Below are 18,996 nucleotides of genomic sequence, written 5' to 3' on the forward strand. Positions count from 1 at the left end.
TCAAGGTTTTGTCTAACACATAGTAGTATCATTGAATTTATTCAAAAACATGTACAGAGAAAACAATAGTACTGCTTATGTTAGCCTAATGGTCAGATAATTCAGCCCAGAAATATAGGGTTTAAAATATCTTTTGCCTCCAAGGGTTTGAACCACTTCTTACCAAGTTCACTAAGCTGTAGGCTTTCCCTTTGGAAAAGAGGATACTGTTCTGGCAGGAATGCAAGTCATGAGGCCAGAGAAAAAGCAGGCGAAAGGCAGCACTGTTCTGCTGCTCAGAGGTGAATGCATTCACCTGGAATGAGACAGAATAGAATTGCATGTGCTTTCCTGCTCTTTTTGCTATGTTCATTTAAAAATGAATACAAATTTGTTTTCAATATACAATGTGAGACATTCAGGCCAGAACATATAAGGAGTGATGTGGATAAAGTCGTACACAACATTTGCTAATCCAACTGGACAGAGGACCTCAGGTCAAACCTCCTTTGCAGACACGCCCTTTGGCAGCTTGGACTGCTACCCTGGCAATCCAGTGACTGTTCCTAGGCATCACTGTGCCAGGATGCATGACAAAACATACAGTTCTGGATACTGCATATTTCTGAAGAACTGTGTTTACTTACTCCCCATTTGCAAAATGTTCTTTCCCCCACCCCCCACTATGCCTATGCTGTCTGTTTAGATTAATAATCAACTACATACTTCATATATACCTCCTAGCAACAGTGGCCTGAGGAGGTGGTGGGGTTTGATTCTTCTGTCATGCAAATAAGCAAAGACCTTTTATTTCCCTTTTTCTCTATATGCATATAATTTATAGATAGGTTTTCTTCTTTTCCAAAAGTCACATTTTTTTTCCATGTGCAGGGAGAACAACAAGCCGTGGGAAGTCCTGGAGAAAGCAAAGATATCTGTGAATGCATCTGAGCATCCCTTAAACTAGGTGAGGTAACATCCAAGAAACAAACTGTTTTCTCCTGAAACACCTGATCAGTAAATAAACATATGTGAGCTGTTGTTGTTTTAATGTAGTTGCACAGTATATGTTTGCAAATGCAGGTCTAAACTATATGTCAACATTTGCCTTAATGTACTCCTGGAGGCTACCTACGCAGGAATAAGTCAAATAACTTCAAAACATCTATAAATATATGCACCTCCCATTACATTACACACAGTTATATGCACCGTAGTTGCCTGTTGCACCGAGCTTAATTTACATATCTTGCCTTTTGTAAGCTAAACATAATTTGGTACACTGTTTAAAGTTTATTATTCCAATATTTTTTGATGTTCTATATTACTTTGTGTACCACCATTTTATTTAATATTAATATTTTAAAGAGTTGAGTAAGGGTCATGGTAGCCTTGTTTCTGAAAGACTTCTGTAACGAACTTCAATGATAGCTCAGTTTAACAGGAAGTTGGAGTTGCAGTTCATTACAGAAGAGTGATCTGCAGCTATATTGAATTACTGCCAGGAAATATTTACAGGCTACAGTCATAGACTTTACCCTTCAATCAATGGTAGTCTAAGGGAACACTTCCTGAAGTTTGTTAATGCGTTCTGCCAGCCTGACAAGTGGGTGTAAGATAATTCTGCCAACTTCAGTATCTTCCTGAGTGCTGCTTTGAGGCCAACAAAACATCGAAGTATTTTTTGTGAATAAACGACTCATCAAAACATATGAGAACAGAAGGTTTCAAACATATTAAAGCAACTGGCATAGTAATGTTAGAGTTAATAAGAAGCACAATGATACTTTATTCAAACCTCCTAGACCAAGGGTCATCTGCATAATAATATAACATCTCTTACAGCCTCCTTATAACTCTACAGAAATATGTATTAATAACTCTCCTTTTCCTGTATCTTGAAACAAAATGGGAATATTTCAATAAATGCAAATAAAATGGAGGGGAAAAAAGGTGGTTAATAGAATATGCTTTTACATTCTGTTCTAACTGTCGCTGCTGCCCTCCACATTTTTTTTTATCCTAACCTCTTTTTATCATTTCGCATGTCACCATTATTGACTCTGCTGAAGAATCCTACTTACAAAATAGGGGACCAGAGTTCTAGTGAAGTAGTACTGTTGTAAAAAAAGAACAAAAGTGCATACTTAGCTATTTCTTATTTTATTTACACATCATGGCTTTTTCTTAGACGTAAAGTGTCTTGGACTTCAGTGATTCAGTGTTTCCTGCATTATTCTCTGTATCTTGCAAATAAAAAAGAAAAATAAAATTATTTAATTAATTAATTAAAAAAACGAACAAACGAACAAACAAACTTTATGTGACTGTTTGTTTCTTTACCTGTGCTGGCTAGTAGGTGGAGCTCCAACAGTACAGAGTGGCAGAGGAGGATGTACAAGTGGTCAAAAGCTGCTGCTCACATCTGCCAGTAGTAAATTACTATTCCGCCAATCTCCAGTCACTACACTGACTGGACAAAAGAAAAACAATGAGCCACAGTTCTTTCCTGGAGATGTCCATGGAGTTATAGATGCTATGCAAGCTTCTTTATGGGTTGTCTGTATGAGACAAACTCCAGCTCATATTACCACAGGAAGTTTTAGGCAAAGGCAGGTTATGGTGAAGGTACAATGTGCACCATAACACAGAATCCATTGGTTCCATGCATCATTACAGACACCTGAGAGTAAGATGGCTGGGAAAGTTGAGTAAAATTTAGTATAAATGTTGCAGCAATACTTGCTCAGAGCCTCACAGAATATGTCACTATTCTTACTCTTACTGCAGCAAACAATTTGTTAAGTGGGAAATGTAGCAATGTACACTTGGGAAGTTTCTTACTATCCAGAGTAAGGCACCCTGATATTATAAGGTAAGCCATTGGATTACTTAATCAATAATAAATCATATAGAAGATTTTTGCCTTTTAAAAATGGCACATTAAATCCTGCTAGATAACTAAAATACACATCACAGACGGTTAAGTATAGAAAAAAAATATGGGCATATTTCAACTAGGATTTATCTAAACACAGTAATTTAGAGATCCTTGGCAATGAAGAAGAAAAAAAAAAAAAAAACAGCTTTAATAGCAAAGGCCTAAGACTAAGACGTTAGGAGAAATCATATTAGTTTAGGCAGAAAAAAAAATCACAAATTACTTTTAATATTTGCATACAGAATTCATTTTAAAAAATTAATCATTTCTTCTTCTTAATCCAATATATTAAAAAGCACTTCTTTAGTGTAAAAAATAAAGTCTTTATTGTTTCCTTCTATTTGGCATAACAATTTTTCTACCACAAGCATTAAATGAGACAAGCAATTGGACTATTTCAAGTACACATAGCATCACTGATCAACATATTGCCCCAAGCCAATACCCTGGGGTTTGAGCTAGCTTGTGCTTTCTGCTCTGAAAGCCCTGCTATCATGTCTGTTGTTACCTAGGCAAGTAAAACTACAGTTTAAGAACATAGTGGTTTTTTTTTGGTTTTGTTTTTTAATACAGTTACTTTTGAAGACCAGGCAGAAGACTGCTCCAATGCATTTCAATGTCAAATAGTGTCATTGGCACCATATTGACAACTCCTGGTCCTGGGAAAGCAGGCTCTTCATAAGATGGCAATCTAGATTTTGAGTAAAGAGAGTGGAGAATTGTAATTGCTCATAAGGACCTGAAAAAGGGAAATTCTCTTTACATATATTACATATTCACCTCTCCCCTGAAAACACAGGGAACTGGTAGGATGTATTCAGTACTAGTACATTTTTGACTCTCACCATCTAGTCCTTTACATTTACCATAATAGTTTAATGATAATGAAAGATGCACAGCAAAAAAAGACTTAACTGGTTTGAGTCTGTTTCTAGGGAACATTTTACATTTTCTCTAAAATTAAATAAATGAATGTTCCAGGGGCAAGATCCTGACTCCTAATTTTGCCTGTGGCTTCCCTGCCATACCAGTTACCACATCAGTAGACAAGAAACAGGCACTACCTACCTGTCAGATACATCATTGGATCTGAAAAGATTTGTAGTCCTAACCAAATTAAACTTCTCTAGATTCTGTGGTGGGCTTGGGTTGAATTTAAGTGATTCTCCACCTAAATCTAGTTTAAGTGATTCTCCACCTAATTTGGATGTTAATGAGCTGTAGATGGAAGTGGGTGACTCTCAATTTGTACTGACTGCTACAGTTGAGCACAAAAGGAGATGCAGGCTATATAGGGAGTTGTATCATGATAGAAATCTATAGAGATGTGCAAGGCTACAAGGAGGCAAATGTGCTCGTTCTCTCCATGACCTATAAGGATTTGTAAACCAAGTCTTTTTTATTATTATTTTGTTTGTTTGTTTGTTTGGGGCCCATGCTTGGGGGATGGTGGGGGGTTATTAAGCCATTTCTCACCCTACTTTATTGAATTTGTAAATTCATTTCATATGTTAACAACACAGTGGCAAAACACTAAGAAATGTCTCTGAGAAAACTGTCTTTGTTAGAAATGTTGAAACAAAATATTTTCTGTTAGACAAGTTTTCCTTTATATTGTACTTCATGGAAGGAATGTAATCATGTTTATGTAATCATGAATCAGAACTGGTTGGGAAAAGGAACAAAATTATTTCATCTACTCATGTAGTCCCTGGAGACTATAAAAATAAGATCATACATACATAGTCAAATGACAGCATAGTCTTTCTTTTTTTGGACTCTTGTAGACTCTGAGGACAGTAATTCCTAGTTGCTTTGCTGTGACAGTGGTGAATAGGCAGTGGGTGGAGTTCCTACTCCTTCCCGGGGTCCTCTGGGTACTAGAGGGTTTGAACCTCACGAAATCAATCCTCAGTTATTTCACAGCAGTAAGTAAACACATTTTTCCCTTTTCTCTTTTAAGTATTTTATGGTGTTAATTCCTCAGTACCTAACAGTACTAACACTGAGCAGTTTCTCAGCACCACTGAGGATTTTATATTGTATGAGGCTCTCAGGAAAAAAAAAAAAAGGAAAGGGAGAAAGAGAAGAGGGAAGCGAAGGGGAGGAGAAGAGAAAAGAGAAGAGGGAAGGGAAGAGGAAGGGAGGAGAGATCAAAGGAAAAAAAAATGTTTATTGGAAGTGTTGCTGATATTTTCATATTTCTTGTATTTAGCCAGGATTAAAACCAAACACAATTTTAATTTTTGTCTTACATACTTACCACAGTGAGTATGTCTTGTTTCATTACCATCCTATTGTAAACCACATACCTGCATATTTTATTTGTTCATTTCCATGGAATGAAGGAAGAAAATGTCACAGAAGAGTATGAAATAACAAATTCGTTCCCATGTTCAAGCATTTCTTAAAGTACCTAGTTGTCTAGGTCATGGGTAATTCAGAGTTCAAATTCTCCTGCCCTTTACTGCGATTCTAAGGACTGCTAAGTACAAAAGGGTCAGATTTATAAAGGTAATTAAGGACTTTAAATTTTGTGTAGATGCTTGGTAGGGGTTTCTGAAAGTGACTTGCTAGCCTACTCTCATTGAAATTAATGTCATCAAAACCAATAAAAGTTAAGTGCAGTGACATTTCTGAGAGGAAAAAGAAAAGAAGATACCCAGATACCTGCATATTTAAGCACTGAAATACTTCACCTTTCTTAGACACATCTGAAAATCTTATAAAGAAGCCAGGTCATGTACATATTTTTGAAAATGTTAATATAGGTCAGCCTACCAGTGAGCAAATGGTGATTTGAGTGTGTAGTGGCCTTACTGGTACCATTTTCACGATCTCAGAGAACATTACCAAAAGCGTTATTTATTGTTTTAATAATTCTGAAAGTTAATCATAAGAGATTACAGAATATTTGGTAAATTGGGGGTCTCCCCTGGCAGGTGTTAATATCACTTATTCCTCAGAGAAAGAGCACTTTTTGAAAATTTCAGAGGCTTAAATTTAAATCACTGTACATATCTACCCTTCCAGTCTTCTTCTTGCCCAGTATTATCTACTTTCTATGCACTACTGTTCTCTCAATACCGTTTTCTGCCTGCACGTTCCAATAACACCAATAAAATATTGTCATTGCTTTTCAGTCCAGGTGTCTTATGCAAACATTGAAGCCATGGAAGTAAGGCTGCACCATGCAACGTACAGAATCTTTGGACTATCAGGGACTATCATACATTTCTTAATGTATGGTGCAGTAGAATGGTAAAGTTACTGCACTGTGAAAGCATAGCTAAAATCATGTGAAAAAATTAGTTCCAGAGGAACCTGTAAAGGCCTTCAGGATCTTAACTTTCCCTCGGAACTGTTCATCTGTTCATCAAACCTTGTCTGTAACAATGGATATTCACCCACTGGTATACAGATGAGCAGAAGAAACTGGAATTGCTGGCCACCTTTCAGTACCAAACTCTTTCGTCACCAACAGAGCTTTTCATTCACCATTTTCTGTTAGTCAGCAGTCTTGTTTTTGTTCCCAAGAATACAGTGTGCAGTTAGAAAATCATATGATAGAATCATAAACCTCCAGGATGAAAAGGCAGTTCATCTTGTGTGATGAAGGATTGTTCTCTCTCCACACAAGGGAACAATCCCTCATTTCACAAGTGTGCAGGAGAGTTCTATGTAATCTTGTCTGAAGCGATTCAAACATACTTCTTTCTGTTTAGAGCTTGAATTGAAAGAAGATGGGGAGAAGTATTTAGTATTTTTATTTTGTTCTTTGTGCTTAATTGGAGATGATTTAATAGGAGAGACTTTCATATACACAGTGAAAAATAAGAATCTCTAATCCCACCACCACCACCCTGCTGACACCTATTTATTTACCTGTTTTTATTTGTTTCTTTCTTTCCTTTTTTTTAAGATTTTGGGACTTATTTTGGTTACTCCAGTGCACAGCAAATACATGATTCTAATGTTAACAGAATCAAATATGTTTACATTATATTTTTTCTTGTGTATACTGGTAAAATCTATTGACATCTTTGGTCATCAAACAAAAAAATCACAATTGTTGCCAGTTGTCTCTGACAACTGTATTATACATCACCAAAGTCATCTTGCTCCATCTACCTTTTTCTTGCATTCTTTTGGCAATTTTCTACACTCATTTTGCCCTTTGGTGTCAGTGTATCTGACTCTGAACGGAGCTGCAGAAGCGACACAGGACTCACTTTAATTATTTGTACCCTGAGTTTAGTTTGACTTTCTATGCAAAATATAGGCCTTGATGATCTTCTTTTTTTTACTAAAGTTATGGAGATAGAAAGTTTGGAAATTTTTTTCCCCATTGCTTTCATCTCTGAGTAATGTCGGGGATGTATCATACTGATTTATGCATCAATATGCTGCATCATATTTATGTCCTTGGGTAGCTGCATCAACAATGGACATGAACAGTCAAACAGGAGGAACTAAGTGACAAAGCTAGCAAAATTTACAGTCTGATAGCAGTGATTGTATAGGAGCTGGTGGTACCTTTCATTCCAGCAGCATATCATTTCTGGAATTCACATGTACAGTACAATTAACCAACAACATCAAAAATTAGGAAGTTGTTAAAGATAAACACTCTGCAAGGCAACAGGCCTTAGAGTGAATAAAATTATTAGCATAGGAAACAACACAAAATCTTCACCAGATAAAACAAATACAAAATTCTGAACAGGAAAATATCTTTTTTATTATTGTAAACTTAGAGATGATCTATAAATCATCTCTAGTCTTTTGAATATGGCAATTAGAGCTTTGACCCCAAATTATCAACCCATTTGCTTCAAAGTATGACTTTTTTTTTTTTTTTACTTTTGTTGGCTGACTCCCTAATGTACACCAGAGTAACTAAAGTGAAAATCTCCAAACAGCATTCCAGTGTTCCTTCCCCATTATGCTAATATAGCTTTATTGCTGAATCTGCTAGTTGGTTGCTGTTATTTTTACTGTGGTTGCATGTCCTGTTTACTGCTCATGAAATCAAATGGCTCTGTCACTTCTGACTAAACAGGAATATCACCTACAATCATTTCTTCATGCTGAACTGCTTAGGAAAACATCATTTTAAAATGGCAGAGTCATGCAGGTGTTAATTTATTTTTTTCTGCTATATTTCCCTGCTCAGTCAGATTTTTCTATCCTGTTTTTACCTTCAAAAATAAATGATCTTTTACAAAATTAGAGAAACATTTGTCCTTCCACAAGTCTATTTCAATTAATTGCTATTCTTTCCTGACCAGTTGGAGAAAAGTTCAGTAGTCAGAATTTGAGCTCTTTTGTATATCATCATTATTCATTTGTGGGAATATATCATCATGCTTAAAGTATACAGTGTGTGGGGCTTAATTTTCTGAGAATAATTGGATAGAGTAGAACCAAACACTTTATCATTAACATTCACTACCAGAGCTCTGGGAAGATACACAGCAAAGAAAACAAAAACATGAGGGTGATAGACAAAGACAGAGTTGTGAAGGGAGGAAAGATTGTTTATTTTCTTTGGTTATCGTATATCAGATGCTTTTTTCAGTGCAGCCTAATTCAAGCAAGTGGTCTTACTTTATACCTGAAAAGACTGTCACATAACCATCTATATTTATATTTGAAAAGGTTTTGTCATTTTTCAGCATATGACAATAATGACCTTTCACATATGTGTATATATATGTTTTGAGGACTGGCATGAGAAAATAAAATTTCTAAAGACAAACCAGTCTCAGCAACTAAGACTAGCTCCTCAGCTCATTTATGATAGCAGAACTCCATTGTCTTCTGTCCCGTATGCATTGAGAAGGGGAATTGTAAATATGAATGAGGGATTAGCTGTAGTGCCAAGATAGCTTGAAGGATAAGATAAAAAAGAAAAACAAAATCAGAAAAGGGAGATTCATTTGTGAAAAAGGACAGAAATCTAGGGTAAGAGAGACTCATGTTGTTCCCTCATTTTTAATAGCTTTTTCTGCAGCAGGGAATAATATGGCCAACACATAGACATGTTAGAGAATAATAGAGAAATATAACATTAAAATATCTGGAACTTTATGTATATAAATAGGAACACACATCCTACAGTGAAGTATCCAACTTGATTAGACATATGAAAGCTACCCATTAAATATTTAAATCATAGTAATATGTCCTGTACAGAGCTGTCGCACTGGCTGTCAAGAATTGAACCCTTAACTTGGTCCAGTGAAGTTGGAGGCTCCCGTGGACCTTTGCAGTAAGCCTGGATGGAAAGTTCTTGTATGGAATGTTTTGCCTTCAGAATCAGAACGTTTTGCCTTCTCTCTCTAATCAACTTCAGTCTGCAGCTTTCAGGGCGCACTGAGGGCCAGTTGCTCCTCCAGGAAAGTGAAATGAGAACAGTGGAGATAAGAAGGCAGGCAGAAACAGTGACCTGACCATAAGGAGCCAAGATGTCAAGTGGCAAGTCACAGAATCACAGAGTGGTTGAGGTTAGAAGGGACCTCTAGAGGTCATCTGGTCCAACTCCCCTGCTCAGGCAGAACCACCTAGGGCAGGTTGCCTAGGTCCATTTCCAGACAGCTTTTGAACATCTCCAAGGATGGAGACTCCACTAACTCCATGGGTAAACTGGGCCAGTGCTTTTAAGGTAAGAATTGCTCCAGTCAAGGCAAGGATCAGGGCCAGAAACAGTGGTCAGTGTGATCAAACAGCATGGCCACCACAACACCGTAATTCTGAGCTCGCCACAGAAAGCCATGCTGGTGGGTCTATATCTGGGTCTGGATCAAGGAGTTACAAGCCTGAGTGCAGACCTAGATGCAACTCAGCTGCAGGGTAGCACAGGTGGGATGCTGGTGTTATGGCCAGAGCTTAAAAGCAGCTCCATGGGACAGGGGATGCAAGACCTTATTTTTAGCTTTTTTTTTTTTTGTGACAGCTCTTATCAGCAACAAAGCTCACATTGGACTCAGCCAACTAAACTCTTTGACTCAGTCAACTAATCTGATAAAAGGTGGATGCAGTCCAGGCCCTGACAATACCCATAAAGCACTGCTTATTACCACCCGCTACTAATCTACGTAGTCTGTGAAGAAATTTATTAATCTTCTCATGGAGTTTGTGAATCACAGCTGTGGGTGCCATGGGTTTTGTGTATCCTGCCCTGACCACACATGTCCACAACCCAACTTGGAAGAAAGACCAAGAACAACTATCAACAAAGCGTATTTTACAATTAAGCAATTGGCTACTGCGTGGCCACACGACATGGCAGCACCATGCTAAGCTACTCTAAATAGGTTATTTGCAAGTGGAAATCAGCAGTTCTAGATGTTAAATTTTACAGCTGTAGAGGAGAGATCCATCACACATGGTCACAAACAACTGGTGTGTTATCACCACTGTTTTCATCAAGAAATCAAAAGACAGCATTGTGTGAGTCTCCATGAAGAAAATTAGCTCTATCCTAGCCAAAAATGTGACAGTCATGCAGTCTGCCTGCACAATTCAGCAAAATGTCAATGCTGTATCATTTTATGACCTGGACATGCACCACCTTCCTTGCAGTGCCTTTTTTTTTTTTTTTTTTTTTCCCACTAAATATGAACACTCCCACATGAGCATGTTACAACATATCCTAATACGTAAACCTGCATACATGCTTAGGAATCCAGCTTTCCATATGGAGATAAGACACACAAAGCATCTGAAAGTTGTATCCTGACTCTGGAAGAAATTACTCCCATCCTCAGTTTCAGTCACTGGTTGTCCTACAGAGCTCAGCTCTGCCACGTTTCACTTGAAATATTTATATTATAATTAATAAAAAAAAATATTATCTTTGCATAGCTTGTGATGAACTAGAAACTAGAGGTTTTCTTTGGCTTCACAAGAGTTACTCTTGCGCGTAGCCACTGCTGGCACAAGGGACCACAGTTCCTTCAACTTGAATCGACTTTTGTCTGCTGCAAGTGTATCTCTGGAGTGTTTATCAACTTACAGGACCTATGTTACTGTGTTTTATGAAGAATAAAACCCTTTACTCCCAATACAAAGAAATAAACTACTACCTGATATCTGTATAGTTTCTCATGGTGGTTGACAGATGGTAAAAGCTCATATACTTCAAAATCTTTCCATACCAGTAAATTCTTTGTGTTGTCAAATACTGACAATTAAAAACAAACAAAAAAGAAAGGCTTTGAAAAAGAAAAGAAAATAGTACTCTTATTTTTGTAGATGTTTTCATCTTGGAATGACTGAAAAACAAAAGACACCTGAAAAATCAGATAACAAAGTTTCTATTGCGCATGAGAGAAGAAGTGTTAATAACAAGGCTCAGAGTCTTGGTCATTTGGTCAAATGTCCAGGAGAAAAGTGAAAGGGCAGAACACTGCCAAGATAAAAGACTATACCTGAGGTCAGAAAATACTGTGTGTTTGGGTTGGCTTTTTTTTGAGCTACATTACAAAAACATGCAATGTTCCAGAGAGTGTATGAGTGGGTTGAGGTCTCCATTCGTTTTGTTTGTTTATTTGTTTCTTGCCTCCAGGCAGGGACTTGCTGTGACTCCTGAGATGTGCGTGTGCATTTTGAACCCGCACATACCTGTAAAATATACATTCAACAATGTGAAACCTTGCTGAATAAGACAAGGATACTGAATGAGACAATTTTACACTCTGAGGTGATTTGCTCATTATGACACATCCCAAGATCATTTCAACATTTTTTTCTTGCTTGCATCAAAACTCTGTATTCAAACACTTCGAACTTCTGACTCAGAATGATGAACAGAAACTCTTACATGTAGTTCTCATTGACTTAGGGTAAAGAGAAAGAGCAGAAGAAAAGTTACACTAATTTGAATTAGATTGAGAAAAGCAAAACGGAACCAGTTTTCAAAGCTTTTCTGAGATTAAAAAAAAAAAAAAAATCAAACAAACATAAAATTACACAATAATGAAAGCTGAGAAAGAGGAAAAAACTACCTAGCTAAAATTCCTTTTGCATAGTATTTGAGGCTTTTGTCTTTTTTCCTAAAGAAGCAAGATTTATTTTCTGTTATTTTTATGTGGAGAATCATATCTTTCTCTCCATTTTCTAACTTATTAGCTAATATTCAGCAAAATTCAACATAGGGTTTTAAGTCTCAAGGGTGATCTTTAGTTTTCTACAGTTCATATGAAAATAGGCAGTTGGAAAGAGGAATAAAGTCCTCTCATTGAGGCACAGGTTGTTAGACAAGCACAGTACTAATCAGATGTGAATGGCTTCAAATAGATGAAAGACAGCAAGAAGGCCCCAGATATTGGTAAAGCTTCAGGTGGAGACCTGAAGGTAGGTGCTTTCAAAACAAGGAGAAACAAAGAAACTGATCCCTAACTTGTGTGTTGGGACCTGGTCATTGTGCCAACCTCCTGCTTCCATTCCGTCTCTGGGCACTCAGCAAATCCCAACACTAACAAAATCATAAATCAAGAAATAGAAACCTTTGGCAGCATTAAGAATTTCAAATTCAGTTAGATTAGAAAGCTGTGCAATATTTTCCACTGTTGTGGAAAATACTACTCTACTCTGCTGTAGAGGAAGACTCACTTTGTTATACCTGGACATCTCAGCTAAGAACCTAACAATAAGGTGTAAAAACTTCTTTATGACAGTTCATGACACTCTTGCTTTTAATAAAATCTTTATTTTGAAGGATAATATTTACATGGGCATTAGCAGTTTTGTTTTGTTTTGTTTTTGTCTGGATTTTTATAATTGAATTACTGCCACATTGTCAGCTTTTCCAATTTTAATACAGCTCTCATAATTTTTGTTGCAACATCTATTAAACACAAGCAATTGCACAACAAAATTAACTCAGTTGTAATTTAAAATAATAAAGTAAGTGCTTAACTCTTGCAGCTTGGATAAAAGCTTGAAAATGGTACTTGAGATAAAAAAATAAAATTAAAAAGTATATGTGGATACACAGACAGAAACAAGAATAATTAAAATTGCATGAAATTGCTCTACAGGTACACAGTTATACCAATTACAATACACAGATGTCATTTAAAATCACATTATATGAACACAGTATCGTTATATTCTGGGGGCTGCCTGATGATTTAGTATTGACAATATTTTTTATCAATACAAACAGCATTTCCTTTGCTAAAATGCTCATCCAAAACTGCAGCTAGTTTTGACCGACCTCCTTTTATTGATTTGTGTCTAACAAGGATCCAGCCCCATATTTTAAAATGTTTACTTCTAACTTAAGGCACTCACAGTAATATAAATTGATTACTCATAACTATACAACCAATTGACTCATTCAGTAGATTATATTAATCCACTATTTGTAGCCTGCCAATGAAGTTCTTAAAGATCCTTCTCATAGTCCATTAATATTGACTCTCAGATTTAATGAGTTCATTACAATAACCATTACTGTATTATTAAAATGCAGAAGGAAATGCGAGTCTGTTTCATGCAAATAAAGAATGGTATAATTAATCGAATGATACTTTTATTATTAACATTATCATCATCATCCAGTATTTAATAGTCCTAGTTTATGCTTCAGGATAGCTTTTTGCTAGGCACAGCACAAGGCCAAGGAGTATATAAGCAAGATCAAATGAGACAGAAGAGTTTAAGAATACCCTGAGAACTTAAAAGTTAGTGAGATAGGCATTTGGTTCAGCCCATCACAATGTAACTAATCACAGAATCACAGAATGGTTTGGGTTGGAAGGGAACTTAAAGACCACATAGTTCCAACCCCCTCCCAGCCACGGGCAGGGACACTTTCCACTATACCAGGTTGCTCAAAGCCCCATCCAACCTGGCCTTGAACACTTCCAGACATGGGGCATTCACAATTTCTCTATGCAACCTGTTCCAGTGCCTCACCACCCTCTGAGTAAAGAATTTCTTCCTTATATATAATCTAAATCTACCCTGTTTTAGTTTAAAACCCTTATCCATTGACCCATCAATACTCTTCCTGACAAAGAATCCTGCTCCAGAGTTCCTTTGAAGTACTGGAAGGCTTCTCCCCAGAGCCTTCTCTTCTGCAGGCTGAACAACCCCAACTCTCTCAGCCTGTTTTCAAAGTAGACATGCTCCAGCCCTTTGATCATCCTTGTGGCGCTCCTCCAGACTCACTCCAACAGGTCCATGTCCTTCTTGTGCTGGATGCCCCAGGGCTCTAGGTGGGGTCTCATGAGAATGGAGCAGAGAGGGAGAATCACCTCCCTCAACCTGCTGGCCATGCTTCTTTTCATGCAGCTCAGGATACAGTTGGCTTTCTGGGCTGCAAGTGCACATTGCCAGCTCGTATTCAGTTTTTCGTCAACCATAACCCCAAGTCCTTCTCCTCAGGGCTGCTCCAAATTCATTCTCTGCACAGCCTGTATTTGTGCTTGGGATTGCCCTAACCCAGGTGCAGGACCTTGCACTTGGCCTTGTTGAACCTTGTTGAACTTTGCTTGTGACGTTTAGTCACAAACCTTATAATTTTTCTTTTTGGTCCCATTAGTTCTGCAGTGGTTGTTTTAAAAGAAAACTGCACTTTTCTCAGTTCCTTGAAAGAACAAAAAATTAAAATGTTTAAGTAGAAAGTTTAGTTCTGTATGTTCTGAAGTTCAAGTGGTGATTTTAGGCTCTGGCACCAAAACAAATCAGTATCCATGACACTTAGGAGTCATAGAACATCAAAATTATAAAGGGGAGGGATTTCAGATCTCTGCCCCCTCAGCTTTCCACCTTGGATATCTCTGTGAAACTGAAGCTGTATACATGCCTGTTTGCAAGGCTGGTTTGTGTCCTGTTCTCTCCCAGTACCTGAACAACTCATCCAGGTTTCTGGAGTCTACTGCAGCTATGTCCATATTCCAGCATTAAATATGTGTGAGAGATCTTCTCTGACTCTGAGGTTAACTGGCAAGGGATAGCCTGCAACCATATCAAATCATCCAGATCATAGTGACCGTGGTGAGAATAGGGAATGGTCCTACCTCTATTTGAAGTCATGAAATATTTGTAGAAATGTTTTGGGAGAATGTTATATGGCACAGACAATGACCATGTCAGGGACAGATGGTGGATAGCATGGCGGATGATGAGCTTCTAACACTCAGGAAATTCCCAGGCAGCATTTACTTCCCCACTACAGTTACAGTCTGTAAGGCTCAGGCACTCAAACCACAGCTGTCAAGTCCCTTACCAGTAAGTACTTACATCTATGGCTGGATCAAACCCTCATGTTGTTGTAATTACTAAAAACTATCTTTCCTTATTCTTCATGTGTCGTTTAAAATAATAAATTTAATAATAAATAAATTTCATTTTGGGCAGTCAAACTGTTCTTAATTACTAACCTAATGTATAAGCTATTTACATGGCTTATAAAGAAAGTGTCTGATCCTGTAGATCCAATTGTAAGGGGATATCCTGTACAAAAGTTCCTTTGCTGCCGGCTAAATTGAGTACAACTTGATGGAATTCAATCTCCCTGTGCCAAAACTATGTTTAGCAAATAGTCTGTGAAGAAAACTCTGTTCTCTGAACCAGAAGGCTCACCAGGGGCTGGGGTAAGCCTTTCTTGCCTGGAAATCACTAATTGCCTCCTTCCAGGAACAGTGTTTTAGAGAGGCACTCATAAATACACAAGACAATTTTTTTACTGTGAGAGCCCAAAACACAAAATGGGTACCACTGCCTAGTTTCTCTACTTGTACAGGTAAAAATAAGCAGCTAAGAACAGATTGAGACTGAAAGCTGATTAACTTTGTGACTTGGAAATAATGACTACAGGCACCATTTTGACAAGACTTGGGGAAGGAATCTGTCATAGGACCCTCTGCAAGAGATGAACGGAAATTAAATGAATTGTCGTATTTCTGCTGATATCATAGGACAATGATGATTTCTCTGAAGATCTGCCTCATGGCATATTAAAGACATCGAAAGCTTTTTGCAGCATTTAAATATTTGCTCAGTAGCCAAATAATTTCTTGGATTGTAAACTTCAAAGGCAAACACATACGACAACAGTAACATGTATTTCTAATCTAATGCTGTTGGATCACAGTCCCAGTTGTGCTTGGCAGCTTAAAACTGAGGAAAAGGAATCAGCCCTAATCTATTTTCTTTTCTCTGCTTCAAGTGAAACCCAATGCTGTAAGATCTATGCAGTTTCCCACTGACAGCTACGTAGATGAACTCCTGTACCTCTGCATGAAGCAGAACTGTTACCTGCCAATTCACCTTCTGTGTCAGAATATTTCCTGCTATGTTCTTTTTTTGTTATTGTTGGTTGGTTGGTTGGTTTGATCTGTTTTGTTGTTGTTGTTGTTGTTGTTTGTTCATTTTGGCATGTTTGTTTAGAAGCAATCCCCATACTGTGAAAACTGAAACTTTGTGCCTTCTGAGCCTGACCTGTAGTTACTACCCAAAATCATACATTGGGGGTAAGATCCAAAATTATAGCAGCTTCTTTCCCCATTCCATGATTTCTTCAATAAAGCAACCTCAGCTTACATCACCTCTGGAGGTCCCAGTTTTACTTTGACTGCATAGTGGTATAGATGGCCCCTGGGTGCACTTCAGCACTCTTAATTACAATCATGGGAAGTCAATTGGCCAAACAGCTCCTGCTTTTCCAGCATTGCGTCAGCCAGAAAGAAGGGTTTGGTGGGCCACCAAGATCTTTGTCATTCTTGTAACAAAGTAAATGGAGACATGACCCATTTTTTTCTACTTCAGCATGTAGCTGATCTAAACATCCTTTAGAATATGGACCTAGGAATGTCGTATGCTATGTCTGTTACATATCTCTCATACCATCATGTATATCCCTACCAAATTTAGACTCTACTCTTCCCTGTTAAAAAAAAAAAAAAAAAAGTTATGCAATACTCTGCATTATTGAACCTGTCTGAGCAAGCTAATTAATTTGTTCTGAACACTGATGACACAAAGCACAAACTTTCTGCAACCGCCAGAAAACATACCATAGAAAAAGAATATTTCTGAGGTCACTCAAGATAAAAGTTATTGGCAAGGACAGAAACTGCTAACATTGGTCAAATGTCTTCCATATCTCATCTAGCTGTATGATACTTTATTCATTTATTTATTTATCTATCTATCTATTTATTTATCAAGCAGAATGTGGGAGAAAATGATGCCCTTGAGACTCATTCATTTCTTTGTTCTGTAGAGCCTGTTGGTAACGAGGGATGAAATGTATAAATTTATTTGAGTATTTCATATGCACTTTGAGGCTGAGACCTCTTTCTATCAGAGACCAAAAAAGAGAGTGTCCAGTTTTAACACATCCAGCCAGTTCCAACCACTTGCCACGTGCTCTGGTCATTGCAAAGCATAAGATCACATATTACTCAGCCAGTGGAGTTTCTGACCCAGGAAGTCATATGCCTTCTCATTCCCTATATGTCAGCCAGAGATGGGGAAAAAAAAAAAAAAAAAGAAAAAAAAAAACACACTTCAACAGTAGTTATAACGAGATAATTCAGTCTGGGTGTCAAAAATTCCATTATGCCTTTTGGTGATGCCTAATTACCACAAGCTAAACTACTAAACCAATTTGAAATGTTCTAGTTGATCTGCCTTTGTGAATTTTATCTGTCTCTTCACATAATGGTTGTAAAACTTGTAACTAATAAAATGTAAAACTGGATATTGTTAAAAGTTGTTCAGCAATACATGATGGATCTGACACAAGAACAAGGAAATTTTTCACAGAACATACCAAATCCTCTGACCCAAACCACCATTCTCACAGGGATAGCTACAACTTCTTCAAAGAGAATACGAAATCAAACTAGGGATGGACATATTGGAATTGAGCAGCAAATATAAAATATGTGGGTAATCTTGGCATTATTTACTGCCCAGCATATGAGTAAAGATAGGAACTTTTTCTCTGTCTCAGTATATTCTAAATGACTATTTAGAATTTTCTGCCTCTAAATTATGTCAGATTTAATATTACTAGGATTCAAGAAGGAAAAATAACTTTTAAAATACTACTCTCAATTCCATATTATATCAAAGTCACATATTCTTTTAATTACATTTCTTGGTGTATATCTGGAAAAAAAAAAACAGATAGTACTGATGTTTGCACAGGATAATACTTTCACAGTAAAGTGGGGGAAAAAGCAAGAATTATTCTATATTATAATAAAATGATTGCAGGTTGTGATTAGATGGCTCCTTTCATCCAAGAAGCTCAAAATACACTACAAACATTCACTGATCTGGAACTGATGCATAACCTATTAAAGTCTATAAGAATACTTCAAATGAATCGGTGAGCTTTGAATCAGGATCTTAACAGAGAAGTCTGAATTAAGGTTGTTTATTTCAGAGTCAAAGCCATTTATAAACAAATTATTTTGGTTTAATGCATTTAGATAGGTGTACGTAAGCAGGTCTATTGCTTGCCTAAATAAGTTTCGTTTGTTTCTATAAGTGACAAAATTGTGTTAAACTATGGTAATAAAGTGTTAGACTACTACATCAACATGTTTAAATGTATTTCCAGAGGAGAATCTGCCTGACTTGAATAAATTGTTTGTAAATTGATATTGTTACTCATTGTAACTCTTCTTGTATGGACTAATCACATGGCAAAAAAATAAAATAAAATTACAAAGGTATAATAAATACTTTGCTATAACTATTATCACAAGTGCATTTCAGTATACATAATAATGTTAGATTGACATATTCATTATTATTATTTCCCATTTAAGCTGTTTTTACTGACAGAATATTCTTTTTAACTTAAGGGCTTTTATTTACTTCACACACACTTTAAGAAATTATTTACTAAGTGAGATGAGCTGCATTCATCTGTTAAAGAAAAATAATTTAATAATATATTTTCTGATTAAAGAATGCAATTCATGAGATTCAGCAGAATCAGGCTACCTTTTTTTTTTTTTTTTTTACTCAGTTTTGACTAACAATGAACTGTTACAGTGACATGTGCTGGCCTTTTGTGCTTTTCCACATTTTCACCAAAT

The 18,996-nt window shown here is 36.8% G+C and overlaps 1 long non-coding RNA gene across 1 annotated transcript; it reads right to left on the reverse strand.

The window, feature by feature from the left end:
- Positions 1-2,136: 2,136 nt before the first annotated feature.
- On the reverse strand, positions 2,137-4,357 carry LOC106035037 (uncharacterized). The gene is made up of 3 exons (XR_001206479.3): positions 3,989-4,357; positions 2,323-2,452; positions 2,137-2,225 (listed from the first exon to the last, which is right to left on the reverse strand). It is a non-coding gene; the product is annotated as an uncharacterized lncRNA (long non-coding RNA).
- Positions 4,358-18,996: the final 14,639 nt, after the last annotated feature.

This window comes from Anser cygnoides, chromosome 1 (assembly GCF_040182565.1).
Source record: "Anser cygnoides isolate HZ-2024a breed goose chromosome 1, Taihu_goose_T2T_genome, whole genome shotgun sequence".
NCBI lineage: Eukaryota > Metazoa > Chordata > Aves > Anseriformes > Anatidae > Anser > Anser cygnoides.